Raw genomic sequence first — 19,929 nt, forward strand, 5'->3', positions numbered from 1 at the left:
AAGCTGCCGCCAAGTCACAGCAAACCTGTGCTCCGATGAAAGGAGAGCTGTGTATCAGCTCTCTCTTCATTGAAGCTCAAGTTTCCTCTGTCTGCCTGCCTGTGGAGATGCAGGCAGGCAGACAGAGGAAAATGCTGTCATGGAGAGGGAGGTGCTGTAGCAGCTCCCTCTCTGTGACAACAATGCTACCTCTAGCAGGAGAGGGGATCCAGCTGGGACTGTGGGGGCCTTCAGGATCCCCTGCGGTCCCCAACGTCATTCCCGTTCTCCAGCGGTTGGTACTGTGGTGGGGGGCCATGTGGTCCCCCTACCTCCAAAAAGAAAAAAAGTGAGGCAGCATCTTTGGGGATTGGGGTTCCCGGGGCCTGAGTGGGTCTATGTGGAGGGACAAAAACAAAAATTATTAGGCTCCACCATGTGGGATGGGGTCCTTGGGGTCGAGATAGGCCCTGTGGTGGGGGACCTTGTGGCACCCTCTTCCTCCCCTCAAAATAATCATGCTGCACCCCAGGGGATGGGGTCCCCAGAGCCGAGATCCATCTGAACGGGGTCATGTGGCCCCCTTCCCTCCCCAAAAATAAACAAATTAGGCTGCACCCTGGCGAATTGAGACCCTGGGGCTGAGATGAGTCCTGTTGGGTGGGGCATCTGGCACCCCTTCAAAAAAAAAAAAAAATTAGGCCATGCCCCAGGGGATGGGGTCCCCGGGGCCGAGATCAGCCCTGTGGATGGGGTCTATGTTGATCCCCTCCCCCCATAAAAAGTATTTAGGCCACACCCTGGGAGATGGGGTCTCTGGGACAAGATTGGCCCTGTGAAGGGGGGCCATGTGGCACTCCTCAACCAAAAAAAAAATATATTTAGGCCACAACCCAGTGGATGGGGTCCCTGGGGCAAAGATCGGCCTGGGAGGGGGGCCCCATGGGCCCTGTCCCCCCCAAAAAATGTAATATATAGGCTACACCCCGGGGGAAGTGACCATAGAAATTCACTGAGAAAACCAAAGGTTACCGTGACATTATAGTTTGTATTTGAACTTACGCTTACAAAACTATAGCAATTCAGCAGTTGTAGTTAGAGTTATTTCAAGTAACTATACCTCGTGCCTTAATGAAACTGTAACTCACGCTCTCACCATGTGCATTTTTTTCTTCAATAATTTGAGTGGTAATATTTCATTTGTATTTTTAATGATGTTATAGAAGTTGCATTGAGTGTTCTAAAATCTGGCGTAATTAGCAGTGCATGGCGAGAGCGCTGAGTTATAGTTACTTGAGGGTACGATAGATATATATAGTTACTTGAAATAACTATAACTGCTGAATTTCTACGGTTTTGTGTGAGTAAATTCAGGTCCTAACTATAACGTCCCTGTAACCTTTGTTTGTTGTATATATATATATATATATATATATATATATATATATATATATATATATATATATATATCTCTCAAAGTCTTACATCTCTGTGTCAAGGACTCCGCGGACATTCCTGAATTGCAATATAAGTTTCTTTTCACAAAATATGGCTCCACCAACGCTTTTCATCTTTAGGCTTGACCACGGTAAGAAAGGAAGAGTTGACAAGGCCATTACATAGACAACAAATCAGTGACATAGAAAACAGACACCACTCAGTGATAAGAATCGTTTAGCAAACATTTAAGGCAGCTGCCATATTAGCATGTTAAATTTGTTTTTCAAACCAATATTCTCGTGCGTTTGTTCCAATATAAGTGCAAAATCATGGCTATAGATCCCAAATAATAACTGCATTGCATAACTTTGAGGATTCCTGAATAAATTGATCAAATATCAGACATCCGCAATGACACAATAGTAGACACTGTGCCAGGTTAGAGAGGCATCGCACAAAGCAAAATTCAAATTCAAAATGCAAAAGTAGGGCCCCGTAATGCGAAATGAATACATGATTATTTTTGTTCAAAAATTGTATGAATCTATTTGCTCGTCCACCACCAAAGCAGTTTGTTTGCGTTACCTGTATTTTCTGACCAGCATGTTCAATTCAAATGGCTCATGGGAGTTGCAGTCCTAATATGACGCTAGATGTTCAAAAAGATACAGATAGTACCACACACATATCATTGCTCATGCCCTTTCTGGCAGCATATCATTACTTTATACATCGAATATACACCTATACTCCAAGTTTGAGTACCATAGTACCAAAGTTATCTGGCCAGTTGTATCCTTCTGGATTTCATAAAGTAAACTGGCTTTATATTCCCCACCCACATAACTCTGCATGCTACAAGTTACGAGTTCTCTCACATAGCTTCAGCAGAGGTGCACACAATATTCTATGCTTCTTCATGCAGTGGAAGAATCTGCATGCATTCAAACATGACAGATGAACTAAATTAATTAAGTGCCAGAACATGCAGAAAATCACGCCCTGATGGGCTCACACTAGCTAGCCAAGAGATTACAGTGCGGCCAAACTGCCCCATGTGGGATAGAGTTTACATGTTGACATGTTCTGAGTTGATGCTCAGGCATTACAAGAAAAGTCACCAGTGCATAATTTGTGCTGAATTTAAATATTGAAAAGACTTGTAAACAATGATACGTTCAGCACACACACAGGACAACAACTCCCATAATGCTTTGTTATGGATGGAGAATATAAATTACCCAATTAAGAGTGAGAACTCATTCACCTTAAACCACAGTGATCAAGATTGAAACTGTTGAAATGCATCAGTGGTGGTGTTTGGTTTAATATGGGTGAAAATTGCCAGTAAATGGTTGGAAATTTCAGTTCCTGGGAGTGCAGCGTTTCTTTTGGACTATTAATTGTTTATGGGGTGTAGTCAATCCCCGCACGTTTGCACAAGCAGCAGAGTGAGCAGTGATTTCTTGAAAATTTGCTGTGGATATAAAATATGAATGGAGGTACCCCATACCAGATGCATTTGAGAAGTTTCAAAAGGCACGGAGTAGGAATGGGATACTTATCCTTTGTGTGTGTATTTCACACTCGGAGACAAAAATAGTCTGGCTTGACATGAACTTTAATTACCCCATTTAAGTAACTCCGCGACCAGAGGAGCACATGCATCACTTGGATCGATGCAGTACAACACTGAAGCAGTGAAAAGTAGGTGGGCCTGGGACTATTAATTGTTTAGATGGGGCCATTGGACTATTAATTGTTTATGGGAAGTGGTCAATCCCCACATGTTTGCACCATCAGCAGAGTGTGCCGCGATTTCTTGACTGTTTGATGTATATATGTTCGGGTGACCAGACCTCCCAGTGCTCCTAGTGGCAAGGGCTTGCCACCAGGAGTGAAATAGCACCAAGATCGTTGAAAACGGCACTTGGGGGCCTGAGATATGAGGTATGAGGAGAAGCAGGTCCGCGACCTTTGACCTTTTTCTGAATGAGTGACGGCCTGGGTGGGTGTCCCCCGCTGCTCAAGACTGTGCACCCAGGGTGGGCCAGAGGCTGCCCCCAAGCAGACAAGGAGCTGGGGGAGTGAGCAACCACTTCCCCTGTTGCCAAAGATGGGGCCCTGAAACCATCCCGGGGACCTGTGGAGACTGGCCACCTCAATGAGAAGGGGGTGGCGCCACTGCTCACACACCTCGCCGCAATGGTGAAAGGGCCCCGGACCCCATCCTGGGGCCCCATGTGACTGAAAATAAACTGCAGAGTGCTCTTGTGCTCTTTGTGAAGAGATGAGCGGGGCCATCGCCCTAAAGCAAAGTCAGGGAGCGCCATTAGATAAAATGCAGGAAGAGGGCTCCATACCCCATCCCCATCGTCGCCTCCCCCTGTGAAGATGGCTGCCAGCTATAGGAGAGGTCGGTGGGTGAAGAGGAAGCCGGGGAGTGATGTCACTCTCCCCATGAAGATCCTCCCGGGGCCCAAGACCTCATCCCATGACCCCACCCAGAAGCGAAGTCAGGGGCACCGTTGCGACCACCTCCAAAATGTCCAGAGGGGCCCTGGACTTCATCCCATGGTCCCATGATGAGGAGAAAGTCAGGAAGCACTGTTGCACTCCCTGTGAAGGTGAGGAGTGGCCCGGACCCCATCCCGGGGCCCCAATGATGCAGAGGAGGAGCGGGAGTGCGACAGCACTCCGCCAGGTGGCCTGCCCGACTGCAGCAGTTGTAGGCATCTGCCCTCAGGAGCGAGCAGATACCAAATGAAGGGCTGGCTCCCACTGAAGCTCCTGGAGTTGCTGGCTGTGCTGGGAGGCATTTGGAGCGGCCAAGGGAGGGGTCCCTGTGCTACTCCCCAACGAGGGACCACATACTTGGTGTGGGGGGTGTCCAAGTGGGACCAGGCAACCCGAGGATCTCCAGAAGAAATCCAACACCATTGTCTCTCTCTTACCAGTGCAGCGGGAGAGACGCTCATCTTGTATGCATCCCACCCCACCCCACAATGCCTTGCGGGGCACCATGATTTGTTTTGGCTCCTCGCCAGCTTGTGGTGACCCCAGGAAGATGGGATCACCACCAACGGAAAGTAAATGGATAGGGGGAGATGCAGGAGCAGTGCAGCCTCCCTCAATAGGAAGTGTTGTGACCCCACCCTAGGTTGGGTGGGATGAAAGAAGAATACCCCCCCAAGAGGTCCAAAGCAATATTTAAGTACAATCTTGTTGGAACTTTTATTCTTCATTTGGGGAGCTGCGTTCTCTAGGGGTGAAGAGCTATAATTGCAAGTGGTTTTACAGTAATGGTGAAAATGCTAGCATGTTATGCTAAATGTATTTTGAAATATGTGGTCCCGGATTTGGGGCCAATGGTATGACTTTGGGAAGGTCATAAAACAAGGCACCCTCTAGGGGTGCAGGATGGTATTACTCCATGTCAAAAGTAATCTGAGACTAATCTGAACGTAATCTACGAGTAATCATAACTGCCAAATCATTCAACATGTCTCTACTTGTTTGTGTTCATGCTTATTTGAGTAATGAGACTGACATCCACCACTGATCAAAGTAGATGTGCTTTTTTTGCAAGATTTAGGTCCCTCACTGTAAGTTACAGTCAAATATTGCATTGGGATACAAGTAAATGTTTTGTCATGTGGGTTGTCGGATTAGATGTCCCCTCGGGGGAGACTAGAATGATTACGCCATGTCATCCAAAAGTAATTCCATCAACTTGTGTACGTATGTAAATTGTTGCATAGTTTTCAGTAGTGTGTGTGTAATAAATGTACTTTTACCTTATCAAAAGCAAAAGCACGGACTGGACAATAATTTATTGTGGTTCACTCTTGTGTGCTTGTGAATGGTGAATGATAGCTCACACCACCTCCCTTGAGTAAGCCTTGGACTGCTCTGCAACGCTACCTTACGAGAGTCAAGCACTACAATGGGGTTTTTGGTTCTCACTGGTGGTCCAGTGAAGACCCGTTACTTGTGCAGGCCACACAACTAATGGACCACCTTCCAACAATATGGCAGTATCTGTGTGAGGGACTCAGGCACAAAGAAATCTCACCTGCCCTTTTATCCAACAAGAGTCCACAGTTTTGCACAAAATACCTACCCAAGTCATGTTCTTTCTGCCTCTTTGGGTAAATGTCCAGTATGTATTCTACACCACAGCTACGTAATGAAGCACAAGGAAACGTCACTAGTGACCTTGTGTGTGTTGTGGCACTGTGATGTTTCCTGGTGCTTTTTTATCCAGAAATATGTTATAACATGAATCCTCCAATAGAGAGGCCAACAAATCTCAAACAAACCAGGGTCCTTCCTCTTATCTATATGACGTAAGTGCTTCTTTGTTTTCATATTCCTCAGATTTAGGAATGAGCCACCAAAATCAGTGGGAAATGCACTGGGAGGCCCTATAGTAAGCAGTCCATCTTCTTGGCTAAAGGTGGAAAGACCTTTGCATATTTCTAAGGTAAACGGTGTGGAGCCAAGTTGCCGGAGCTTCCAGGTGATTTGTACATCTACATACTCATAGAAAATTAAAGGTAGAATCATGGACTCTCCTTTCACTAGGAGAGGACAAGAAAGAACTCACTTGTCGCAGTCACATACAGATTGCGCTTCAATAGATCAATGATGCGTCCACCTCCATAAAGGATTTCAGATTGTTTTTCACTATGGAATCACCAAGAAAACACACTTAACAGAGGAGGTAGGCCACACAGTCTCCCTCCTGGGCCCATTTTGGCACCCGGGACCCATGCCCCAGGGCTTGGCTATGTCTCCTGGGTGCCATTTGGTACTCAGTGTGCAGGATCAGTACCCTGGGGGCAGCCTCAGGGCCCTCACGGTCCCAGCCATCTCCCCGCCTCCTGCTGGAGCTAGCATTTCTATTGCACACAGTGAGCTGCTGGAAATGCAGCTCCCTGTGCAACAGCAATCGTTTCACCTCTTTCCCTACCCTCATGTCTGCACGCGGGGAAGAGATGAAACCTCCACTTACAGTGGGTGGGAGCACTTTGACAGCTTCCACCTGCTCGAACCAAAGTGTTTGCCTTTGCTTGGTGGGAGCTGTCAAAGCAAACAGTGAAATCCTGGGGTGATCACCCCAGGACATAGCAGAACCTGGCCCTAGCGGATGGTGGTCTCCAGGGCTATTATTGGCTCAACGGGTAGCCAACCTCCTTTACTTTTCGAGGCCAGCCCAGGGAAGCTGATGGTCATCAGGCCATATGTGGCCAAGGAGGGGAGCCGCATGGCCCCTCTCCCATTGTTCTAAAAGTATTTGATCCTCTTGAGGATCTGGCCCCCTGCGCCCGTGGGGTCTGCAGGGCTCCCCATTAGACATTATTTACCCCCAGGAATATGGTGGTCCATGGGGCTCAGGGGGGTCCACACGGCCTCTCCATTACTGTTTCTTAGCCTCCTGGGTGAGCTTCCAGGAGCTGATAGAGCCTCAGGAGGGGGGGACCCATGCACCATGCTCCTTTTTTATAAATAAAGCTCTGGGGAGGAGGTGGTCCCCAGGTCTTCAAGACCTTCAGGAAGAGGGCCCCATGTGCCCTGTCCTTTTCATGAATTTTCAGCAAATTATTAAAAAACTGAAATTCTCCTTTGCCCTGACAGGGTCCCTCTAGGACCCAAGGACCAAGGCTTGGGGGTCAGGGTATTCCTTCCCTGCTCCCTTTTATCTGTTTTGTTGTGGTTTTTGGGTAAAACAGAGTGTCAATTGCTGCCAACACTTCCTTGTTGAAGTAATAGCAGCCAACCAGAGCTCTGCGTTTCCCTGCATGAGCTCGTTATTCTTCACAAAGTCACAAAGGAGGAACTGTGGCCCTAGATATACAAATTTGGATTTCCTTAAATTTCACATCAATTACTGAACAGATTTGTACCAAATAACAAAAGGTGCAGTCTGTGGAACAGAATCTCACTTTCTGCCAAATTTGGTGTAATTCTGTCCAGCACTCAAGGCTGTTATCGTGTTCAAAACTCCTATGACAATTAACATGGGAAAACACTTTTTACCCCCCTTTTTCTCAGCCGCTGCTTGATGGATCACCTCAACACTTTCCATGTTCAACAAGAAGTACTGGCACACTTTGTTTGGGAAATTTTCTGATGATCTGTCAAACAGTGCTTGGTCCTAATTACATATATATGTGTGAGTTTACAAATGCCAGAACCACCGTTTGCCTGAAGGAACAGCATACCTGCTGACACAAGGTCACACATTACTAGAATGTGAAGGCTCTGATTACGAAATCGGCGCTTTGAGGTATGCACAGACTATTATAGGGCAATGTACGGTAAACGAGGGATTTTCCATCTTGCTGTATTTCATTTTTTTAAAGTAAAGGAAATTTGAACTAAACTGAGCAAAGTGGAGAGCACTATTTACTGGGCCTTTAAGAACTTGACAGAAAGTGACAACCCACACTCACTGAAGAAATGACTTCTACTAAAGGAAATTAAAAAATAAGGGTGTCACTGGTTGAATAATATGGAGCCTAAACATTGAATGATGGCGGGACCTGGATGGCAGAGCTAAGGTGAACTGATAGTCCGTCATCTGTCTTTCCATTTGAAATATCGACCGATCTATTTAAAGACTGCTCAGCTGTTTGATTCTTTTTTGCGCATTCACATTGAGAAAGGCAAGTGTTGCTGAAACGCGTCTGTGGCGCGATAAATTGGATTCAAAGCACCCGTGAGTGCCCCATGTTTTCTTTTGTTTGTAAATTGATAACGTGCAGCAACTAGCATGTAATGGAGGCACCCGTTAAGAGTTCGGCATTCACAAGTGGATATTGGTGATTAATATTTATGTGTGTGTGAGAGAAAACTGGGCGGATTGCAGACGCCGCCTAACATTTTGCCCCCATTTTTCACTTTTTGCCAGTGTTTTCCTGTCTCTGATGCTGCTAAACAGTCCCAGGTGCTGTGCTCTGATAAAAATGTTTATGCAAATGAGGCTAATTAAAATTGTCTCTGTCAACCTGGCTATAAGTCCCTAGTATATGGTAGGGCATGTAGGGTTAGGGACACTAAGCATAGGTATTACACCCATAGATGCACTGCTGAGCTGCCCAGTGTCATTTTAAAGGCAGGCCGGCCTTACTAGCTGCTTTTATGAAAGTTACCTTCAAATCTGACTTTGGAATTAAAAGTACTTCCGAAGTCTTAAAGTATCTTATTTTTACATATATGTCACCGCTAAGGTGTGCCCTGGGTGGCCCCAGGGTTGAGTGTAGTGTAGCTATAAGCAGGGACATTATAAAATATGTTTTATAAGCCCTGGTGTTGGAAAATAGTCAAATATTTTTTCCCCTCATTGTAGTGAATGGGCTCCAGAGGTTAAAATGGGGAGACTTTATTTTAACTAATAACATCACAAAAGGAGCTAGATATGCCTTGTATGGTATTTAACTTATTGTTATAATAAGTTCAACAACTTGTATTGTCGAATTTCATATACCTAGTTCAGGGAGAACGTTTTAGAACTCTACCTGAAAGTTGCCCACTTCATCTCTGTAGTGCCCTTCTTTGATTGGCCAGCCTCTGGCAGCCTGGCCAGGTTTCCTTGATGAGGTGTGAAGTGGCCGGGGCTAAAGACAAAGGAAGGGGGGAGGAGATCTGCCTCAGCAGATGGTGAAACAGAATGGGGGAGAGCAGCCAAACTGGTCTTCACAGGAGAGAAGAGCGTTTGAAGCAGCTCAGGACCTCCCCCATTTCCTGCAAACCCAGAGAACCAGGTGCCCCCTTCATTAGATTCAGAGAGGGCAGGAAAAGCAAAGGAATTTGAGCCACACCACTGGGTGAACTCAGCCAAATGTGACCTTCAAAATTCAGATTCTGCCATTTTGGATTTTTAAGGAATGTGCTCCCTGGGATTGATTTTTGCCACACTTTCTAGGAAGTGGTCATCCGAGAGGGTGGTGGCCTGCCTGTGATTAGACAGTTGCCCCTCCCCTGTTTTCTACCCCAGGACCAAGGATACATCTGGCAGAGTTGCACCCAGATCTCAGATCCCTGCTGGAAAAAGATACTGGAGAAGAGGGACTGCCCTGCTGGACCCCTGGCATGCACTTCGACACCTCACTCACAAGGACTGCACCAGCTGCACACTTTGGGCTTCAACAAGAAAATGACTTTGCCTTGCTTCTGCAACTCAAGGATTGGACTCCCTTCCTGAAATATACAGGTACAAAGCAGCTCCTAGAGTCCCCTGCATCACGTCCTGCAAGAAGAGCTCAGCTGACCAGTGTCCAGTGACCATTTGAGGAGTCTGAGCAGGTACATTCTGTGAAGTGTAGGTCCAACTCTCAAGGAGCAACTCAGAGCTTCTGGAACCTTGGATCAAGTTTTGGACACTTCAAGAAACCAAAAAGGACCTCTGGAAGAAGATTCAGATGTTTGGAGACATTTAGAGCAACTGTTGTAAACAACTCCATAAGATGAAGAGGTGTATTGTGTGAGTTGTAGTCCCAGACCCAAGGAGGCAAACCTGAGCCTTTGAACCCTTGGCTATTGCTGTGGACTACTTTCCTGTATCAAGAAACATTTCGGAAAGTAAGTGTAATACTGTTACATCGTTGGTGGCCTGAACTCTGACCTTTGTCCCTGTCCAGTATGACCTTTTTAACCCTTTGATCGTTATTTGCTTCTTAGTGCTGGAATTACTTTTAATCTTTAAAAATTAATATCTCCGGTTCCCTACATTGGATTTCTGTCATTTTGGTGCAATTATAAAGATAAAAATATAATCTATGTATATAAAACGGGGGTGGATTTTTATTGTTTTTGTTATGTTTTACGTATTTACAGTTTTGTGATTTTTAAATGCTTTACACACCTATCTTGTGTACACTACACATTGCCAAGCTACCAATAGTTGAGCTGGGATTAATTTACCAAGACCTGACTGGACCTAGTGGGGGTTAGTGCCTATTGCTAAGTGTAGGTTCTTACCTGCCCTTACCAATAATCAATTTTCCATCTATATATTGCAGGAGCCCCCTAATTTCCCCCCCCATTTTTCACATATGCTGATATTTTTCTGACTCTGAAGGTGCCCTGGGCACTGGGTGTGTGCTCTTATTAAAATATATTTGCAAATTAGGCTAATTATAATTGGCTGTGTCAACCTACCTATAAGTCCCTGGTATATTGTAGGGCATGTTGGTTTGGGGCCCCAGCATAGGTAGTACTCTCGTAGGTGCACTGCTGTGGTACCCAGTGTCACTTTAAAGGCTGCTTTTAAGTTAAAGTTAAGCCCAAATTCGACTTTGGAATTAAAAGTACTTCCAAAGTCTAAGCTACCTTATTTTTACATATGTCATGCCTAAGGTATGCCCTAAGTGTCCCCAGGGTTGGGTCCAGTGTAACTAGAAGCAAAGACTTTATAAAATATGTTTTATAAGCCCTGGTGAGGAAAAAATAGATACATTTGTTTTCCATCCTTGTAGTGAATGGGCTTTATAGGCTAACATGGGGAGACTTTGGGGGTCATTCTGAACTCGGCGGTAAAAGGCGCTTACCGCCGGTCAGAAGACCGCCATATCACCGCCGCGGCCGCGGTAAACCCCCACGGTCATTCTGACCCGCTACTTGAAAACCTCCAAAAACCCGACATCCACCAAAGTCCGCCACACCAAAGGTCAGCGAAAAAATGGCGATGACCAAACCTCCACCGTCACGGCAACAGAAATACGCCCATGCCATTACGACCCACGAATCCACGCAGCGGTCTTTCAACCGCGGTATTCCATTGATGGTACACACTGCCGCGGTCAAAATACACACACCTTTACAAAACATCCCCACATTGGACAATTTGAAACACACACACCTGAGACACATATACACACCACTCCCACACACCCAATACAAAATAAAACACACACCCACATCACCCACAAACCCCTACGACCACAATTGCGAATCAAGGACAGAGAGAGACAGCACTGCTTAGAGTAGACCATCACACAGAAGCAAATCACAACATCACCCACACAATTACCACGCACAAAACACCATACACCACCACACACATTACACTCCACAACACATGCACCACCCCTCACCTCATCCACACCACCCCATGGCACCCCAAAGATACCCCAGGTTCTCTGACGCAGAACTCAGGGTCATGGTGGAGGAAATAGTCCGTGTAGAGCCCCAGCTATTCGGGGCACAGGTGCAGCACACCACAATAGCTAGGAAGATGGAGCTATGGCAAAGGATAGTGGACAGGGTCAACGCGGTGGGACAGCATCCACGCAATCGGGATGACATCAGGAAGCGATGGAACGACCTACGGGGGAAGGTGCGTTCTATGGTATCAAGGCACAACATATCGGTGCAGAAGACTGGCGGCGGACCCCCACCTCTTCCCCCAGAATTTACAGCATGGTAGGAGGAAGTCTTGCACATCCTGCATCCTGAGGGCCTCACAGGAGTATCTGGAGGAATGGACTCTGGTAAGTCAAATCTTAACTACTACATTCCACCCCCATCCCACCACATACCCCCACCCTCACCCCCACCCCCATCACACCAACTCCTTGCAAAAGGCTCACCATCACAACCCACCCATCCCAACACCAAGCCCTGCATGCGACCACAAAGCATGGACACCCATCACCAAAGCATGCCCACTGCACACACACATCACCCCCACAAGCCACCCTCACAAAAACCCCCACAAGGGAATGCCTGCACTTGGGTACACGGACACCCACCCATCACACGAAATGCCACACACAGAAGCTATAACCATACCTTAATACCCCTGCAGGACCCGAACGCCACCACACCGCCACGGAGGGTCCAGAGATGTCCATCCCACCCCCAGATGAGGACCCCAGCGATGACAGCAGCTCTGTCTCCCTGGACCCAGATGACCAGCCCGGCCCATCGGGGACCTCTGGACAGTCGGTTCCCAACAGACAGCCACAGGCTACAGCAGACCTAACCCCCTCTGGGAACACCAGCACAGCTCCCACCCAGCGGGCCCATGCCTCTGTCTCCAGGACACGTCAATCAGGGGTGTGTCCGCCACTACAGGGCACCCAGGTTGACCCACCACCCCAACAACCACAGGGACCTGGGGGCAGTGGTAGTGGGCACACCGTCCAGGGGACAGAGGCCCAGGGAAACAGGGGAACTGGGAGGGCCTCTGTGCGACAGGGGGGGGACAGGCCCAGGGAACCCACTCTCCAAGAGGCCCTCTCCTCCATCATGGGAGCATACCACCGCTCCCAGGAGACGATGGCGACGGTACTAGCCAGGTTCCAGAAGATCCAGGCACAGCAGGAGGAACGGTACATGGGGTTCAGAGAGGAACTGAGGAACATTGGTTCCGCAATGGGGACCATCGTCCTGGCCCTTAACCAGATAGTCACCACATTGCGGGACCATGTGGCACCACAAAGGGCCCCTGTCACTAGCCAGGACCAGGAACAGGCTACCACATCCGCCGGCGCTAGTGGACAGGAGGCCCCCACACAACGACAGGCCACCAGAACCCCACCTCCTGCTGAAGAACAACCACCCCGCAAGCGGAACCTGAGATCTCACAAGAAGACAGAGTAGGATGCCAAGACCCCCGCCAGCATATGATACCCCCTGATGTCATCCCACTGTCCCACATTGTCACCCTGTCCAACCTTAAACTGCCCCTGCTCCATCCTTCCACAGGCATATGGACAATGCACCTGTGAAATTGAGAACTGGACTCTGCCATGGACATTACTCCACCCCCACCCATCACCGTCTTACAATCATGTACCTATATGTAGCACTTGAAATAAATCACTCATTGCACTTAAAATAACAGGAGTCTGCTTGTATTTTTCACAAATGTATTACACATAACGGTGCAATTATGTTCAGTTACATTGTGATGACAACATACCAATGTCAATAAGCTTTAGTCCATGGGCAAACAAAGCAGTAGTCACGCAGTCGGTCATACAGCTCTGAAAAGGGAAGGGAAAGTCACAATTAACTTAAAAGGAACTGGGGGGAAACACAGACAGTAGAGACGCAGGAGGCCTTAAGTAAATGTGAAATGGTGTGGTTGATCCTTACCTGTGTGCTACTGAAAATATTGTTGTATCACTGTATCCCTGTTGTCTGTGTCATCCCCGTCGTCTTCCTCCTCTTCACTCTCCACAGGCTCCACAGCTGATACAACACCACCATCTGGACCATCCTCCTGGACAAAAGGCACCTGGTGTCGCAAAGCAAGATTGTGAAGCATACAGCAGGCCACGATGATATGGCACACCTTCTTTGGTGAGTACATTAGGGATCCACCAGTCATATGTAGGCACCTAAACCTGGCTTTCAGGAGGCCGAAGGTCCTTTCTATGATCCTCCTAGTTCACCCATGGGCCTCATTGTACTGTTCCTCTGCCCTGGTCCGGGGATTCCTCACTGGGGTCAATAGCCAGGAGAGGTTGGGGTAACCAGAGTCACCCAATAACCACACACGGTGTCTCTGTAGCTGTTCCATCATATAAGGGATGCTGCTATTTCTCATAACATACGCGTCATGCACAGACCCAGGGAACTTGGCATTTACATGGCAGATGTACTGGTCTGCCAAACAGACCACCTGGACATTCATCGAATTATAACTTTTTCTGTTTCTGTACACCTGCTCACTTCCACTGGGGGGAACCAAAGCCACATGGGTCCCATCAATAGCACCAATGATGTTGGGGATATGTCCAAGGCCATAGAAATCACCCTTCACTGTAGCCAAATCATCCTCCTCAGGGAAAACAATGTAGCACCGCATGTATTTCATCAGGGCAGACAACACTCTGGACAAAACCTTAGAAAACATAGGCTGAGACATCCCTGATGACATGGCCACTGTTGTCTGGAAAGACCCACTTGCCAAAAAATTGAGTACTGACAGAACCTGCACCAGAGGGGGAATCCCTGTGGGTTGGCGGATGGGGGACATCAGGTCTGGCTCCAGCTGGGCACACAGTTCATGTATAGTGGCTCTGTCAAGTCTGTATCTAAGTATAATATGTCGTTCTTCCATTGTCGACAGGTCCACCAGCGGTCGGTACACGGGAGGATTTATCCTTCTCCTCGCAAGTCCCAGCGGACGGTGCCTAGGAAGGACAACATGGAGCAGAAAGTCAAGCAAACCACAGGTTCGTTCACACAGCTTTCACAGTAAAAGAATCGCAATGCATTGAAAGGCTTGTATGAGTGGCAATGCACGGCCTAGGCCTGTGTGACGCAGTTGAACTTATGCCATGTGGGCCCTGGAAATAGCGGCTGCCTGACCTGTGAAGTGTGACAGTGGGATGTGAGGTCAATGCGCTGGCGTGGCACACCGTGGCGGTAGGCGGTCGAAGACCGCGGTGCGAAGCCGCATTGGTTAACATTGCACCCTATGGGTTTCATGAGCCAATGACGATGTGCGCCGGCAGTCGCGGTACACACTGCCGCGGTACGCACCGCCGCGGGCGTGACCGCCATTTTCTATCTGATTAATCACTCGAGACCTGATCATCCACAGGAGAGGACCTATAATGCAAGTGCTGCTGTGACCTCAGTCTGGGAGATACTATGGCTGCTGCGACTGGAGAAAGGGCCCCTGCCTTCACATCTGAGGAATTGGAGAAACTTGTTGATGGGGTCCTCCCCCAGTATGCGCTACTCTACGGTCCTCCAGACCAACAGGTTAGTACACAGGGTGCACGCTGAATGGGCTATGCCTGTGTTGAGTGGGGTGGATGTAAGATGGTGGGGAGGGGAGCGAATGAGGAGTGCAACGCACGACAGATGGGAACATGTGCCACATGGCAAGGTTGGGGAGGGGGGGCCCCTCACATCGACCATGCAGAAAAGTGATGATATTTCCTTTCCCACCCTGTACATGTCAAATAGGTCAGCGCCCATCAGAAGATCGACATTTGGCGTGCCATCACCAAGGACGTCCGGGCCCTGGGGGTCCACTACAGACGGGGCACCCACTGCCGAAAGAGGTGGGAGGACATCCGCCGCGGGACCAGAAAGACCGCCGAGTCTCTGCTGGGGATGGCCTCCCAACGTAGGAGGGGTGCCAGCCGCCAATTGACCCCCCTGATGTCCGGGATCCTGGCGGTGGCCTACCCCGATTTGGATGGGCGCGTGAGGACATCACAGCAGACACAAGGGGGTGAGTATCAGCACATTCTGCTATCTTTGCGCACAGTGGAGGTGTCTGGGTTGGGGAGGAGGGCTGTGGGTAACTCAAAGCCAGGGCGCTTTCTGTAGGCTAGTCCCCTCCGTTAGGCATGGCCCTGTGCCCCCCTCCCCCACCTCTGTAGGGTGCCAAGTACAGCTATCCATGGTCCTGCATCACCCATGTGTGCATTCGTCATCCATAGACCTGTAGGCCTAGTCACAAGAACTGAGTAGTGTACCCCGATTGCGCAGCGTAGTGCAGGGGGCTTCTGTGCCTGTCCTCTCCGACAACGGTGTTGCCAATGCATGCACTCAACCTGTCTCAACCCCCAGGCCTCCAGGCCTCCAGGCCTCCTCGCTGCTCTTTTTTTCCCGCCTTCAGATTCCCCCGCCTACCCGCCCGCCTCCCGCCTCCCAGCTGACCCCTCCTCCCCGGCTACCCTTAAATGGTGGCCGCTGCGAGGCAGAGGTAGCGACCCCTGACCCCCGGGTAGGTCGCTCCCCTGCTCACGCAGCACCACCAGTCCCTGACTGCCCTCCTCACCGTTCTCCTCCTGTGAGTGTGTGTGAGTGTGCTCCTTCTTTACCCGTGTACCCCGAGTGCTTGTGTTGCCGGTCTGACTGTAATCCTCTTTTTCCGGTGTACCCCGTACGCGTGCCCCCTGAGTGCCGTGTGCCCCCTCTCGCCGTTCTTCTTATTTTCAGCCCCTCCCTCTTAGGGTTTTTCTAGGCCTTCTCGCCATTTTTCCAGGCCACCTCGCCGTTCTTTTTGCCGCCTTTTTTCCCAGGCCTCCAGGCCTCCTCGCCGCTCTTTTTTTCCCGCCTTCAGATTCCCCCGCCTACCCGCCCGCTTCCCGCCTCCTAGCTGACCCCTCCTCCCCGGCTACCCTTAAATGACGGCCGCTGCGAGGCCGCGCAGTGGACGCGCACAGCGGGCGCGCCTAAGGCAAGCCCGTCTGCGCCCGTCCGCGCCTGCATCACGCCCAGTGCCACAACCCCTGGCCCTTGCGACCCCCACCTCCCCCGCCGCCCCCGCCTGACCCACAACTCCGCCGTCCTCACCGCTCTCAACCCCGGCCGCACGCCGGGATGCTGCCACGCCACCCCGAAGCGGACCCACGGACCTTTCACCTGCCGCAACTGCCATTTCACCTGCCTACGAACTCACATCGCACCCAACAGGAACGACTCGCCCGGAAACAACCTCGACTGCATCCTGGTCAACACCCGATCCGTCCACAGGCACGCCATCGAACTGTGGAACCTCATCGACTCCACAAACCCGGACATCGCCTTCCTCACTGAGACCTGGATGAACCCCTCCTTGGCACCCGACATCGCCATAGCCATCCCCGACGGCTACAAAATCATCAGGAAAGACCGCACCAACCGCACCGGAGGAGGCATCGCCATCGCCCACAAGAGCTCCATCCGTATCGCTACCTACACCGACGACTCACTCCCCGACGCCGAGCACCTCCACTTCTCAATCCACAGCGACCCCAAGACCACCCTCAGAGGCACCCTCATATACAGACCACCAGGACCATGCACAAAGTTCAGCGAAGACATCGCAGACTTCATCAGCCCACACGCACTCCCGTCCACCGACTACATCCTCCTAGGGGACCTCAACTTCCACCTGGAGAACTGCACCGACAACAACACCACCGCCTTATTGGACAACCTCGCCAACCTGGGACTGAAACAACTAGTCAACACCCCCACCCACTACGCCGGACACACGCTCGACCCCATCTTCTCCTCCATCAAACACATCTCTTTCAGCCACACTACCGAACTCTCCTGGAGCGACCACAGCTGTGTCCACTTCAGCTTCAAGAAGACCAACGTACACCACCACGCCCAACAACCACCAATAAGACAGTGGAACCGAATCTCCACGGAACAACTCGCATCAACCCTCTCTCAGAACCCACCCACCAGCACCACAGACCCCAACGAAGCCGCCAACAACCTCACGAGCTGGATCTCAGACTGCGCCAACCTCCTGGCCCCCCTGAAGACCCAAGCAAACAAAAACAGCCACAAGAAAAACTCCTGGTTCACCCCGACCTCAAGGACTCCAAAAAAGAATGCCGCACCCTCGAGAAGACTTGGCGCCTCAACCAGACCGACGAGAACATGTCTGCTCTCAAAAACGCCACCCGCAAACACCACCAACTCCTCCGCGCAGCACGAAAATCAGCCTTCCAGAACAGACTAGACAACAACGCCCACAACAGCAAGGAACTATTTGGCATCGTCAAAGAGCTCTCCAACCCCAACGCCGAAAACAACTCCATCTCTCCCTCACAGGACCTCTGCGACTCCCTCGCAGCCTTCTTCCACCACAAGATCACCGACATCTACAACAGCTTCACCACGACCAACACGAGCCCTCCACCGGAACCCGCCACCGACAACACCACCATCCACACCTGGAACCCAACCACCACCGAGGAAACCACCCGCGTCATGAACTCCATCCACTCAGGATCACCATCCGACCCCTGCCCGCACCACATCTTCAACAAAGCCGACAACATCATCGCACCCCACCTCCGAGACGTCATCAACACATCTTTTACCACCGCCACTTTCCCGGAGAACTGGAAACACGCCGAACTGAACGCCCTCCTAAAGAAACCAACAGCAGACCCCACCGAACTCAAAAACTTCCGGCCCATCTCGCTCCTACCGTTCCCCGCCAAAGTGATTGAGAAAATCGTCAACGCTCAACTCACCACCGCCCTGGAAACCAATGACTCACTCGACCCCTCACAGTTCGGCTTCAGAGCTAACCACAGCACCGAGACCGCCCTCATCGCAGCCACGGACGACATCAGAACCCTGACCGACAAAGGAGAAACCGTGGCCCTCATACTCCTGGACCTCTCTGCAGCATTCGACACGGTCTGCCACCGTACCCTGATACGTCGCCTCAGCAACGCCGGCATCAGAGGCAAGGCCCTGGAATGGATCATCTCCTTCCTCTCCGGAAGAACTCAGGGAGTCCGCCTCCCCCCCTTCAGATCCACAGCTACGGAGATCATCTGCGGCGTCCCCAGGGATCCTCCCTCAGCCCCACCCTCTTCAACATCTACATGACCCCCCTGGCGAACATCGCACGTAAACACGGACTCGACCTCATATCCTACGCAGACGACACCCAGCTCATCCTATCCCTCACCAACAACCCCACCTCAGCAAGAACCAGACTACACGAAGGCATGAAGGAAGTAGCGAACTGGATGACAGACAGACGGCTTAAACTGAACACAGAGAAGACGGAGGTCCTCATCCTCGGCCCTACACGCACCGCCTGGGACGACTCCTGGTGGCCCCCGCCCTAGGCAGCACTCCCCAACCCACCGACCACGCACGCAACCTCGGCTTCATCCTGGACTCATCCCTCTCCATGACCAGACAGGTCAACGCGGTGACCTCGGCATGCTTCAACACTCTCTGCATGCTCCGCAAGGTCTTCCGCTGGATCCCCCCCGATACCAGGAAGACCGTCACCCACGCCCTCGTCACCAGTCGCTTGGACTATGGGAACACTCTGTACGCCGGCATCACCTCCAAGCTGCAGAGGAAACTTCAACGAATCCAGAACGCGGCAGCACGACTCATCCTGAACATACCCCGCCACCACCACATTTCCGGACACCTGAAGAAACTTCACTGGCTCCCAGTCAACAAGAGGATCACCTTCAGACTCCTCACCCACGCACACAAAGCCCTGCACAACCTCGGACCAAAACTCATCAACCACTGCGTCTCCTTCTACACTCCTCCTCGCACCCTACGCTCGACCGGACAAGCCCTGGCAGCCGTACCTCGCATTCGCAAAGCCACCGCCGGAGGCAGGTCTTTCTCTTACCTAGCAGCGAAGACCTGGAACTCTCTTCCCAGCTACCTTCGCGCCATACAAGACCACCTCCCCTTCAGAAGGCAGCTCAAGACCTGGCTCTTCGAGCACTGACCCTCCCCCCCCCCAGCGCCTTGAGACCCTTACGGGTGAGTAGCGCGCTTTATAAATGCAATTGATTGATTGATTGATTGATTTCTCCCCCCCACCCATTTTCTTTTTCTTCCTGTGCATGTGTGCATTAGCATCATCAGGCGGAGGAGAATTGGCATCGGCACACGAGGGAGCTGCATCTCACATGGCCCCGGAGGGCCATGCAACCGACTCCGAGTTCATCAGTGACACGGATGGCGAGGAGAGCTCCACAACGGGGACCCGTGGAGACGTCAGCGACACCGACACGTCCTCGGAAGAGAGCTCCC

The sequence above is a fragment of the Pleurodeles waltl genome, chromosome 8, assembly GCF_031143425.1.
Source record: "Pleurodeles waltl isolate 20211129_DDA chromosome 8, aPleWal1.hap1.20221129, whole genome shotgun sequence".
NCBI classification, from domain to species: Eukaryota; Metazoa; Chordata; class Amphibia; order Caudata; family Salamandridae; genus Pleurodeles; species Pleurodeles waltl.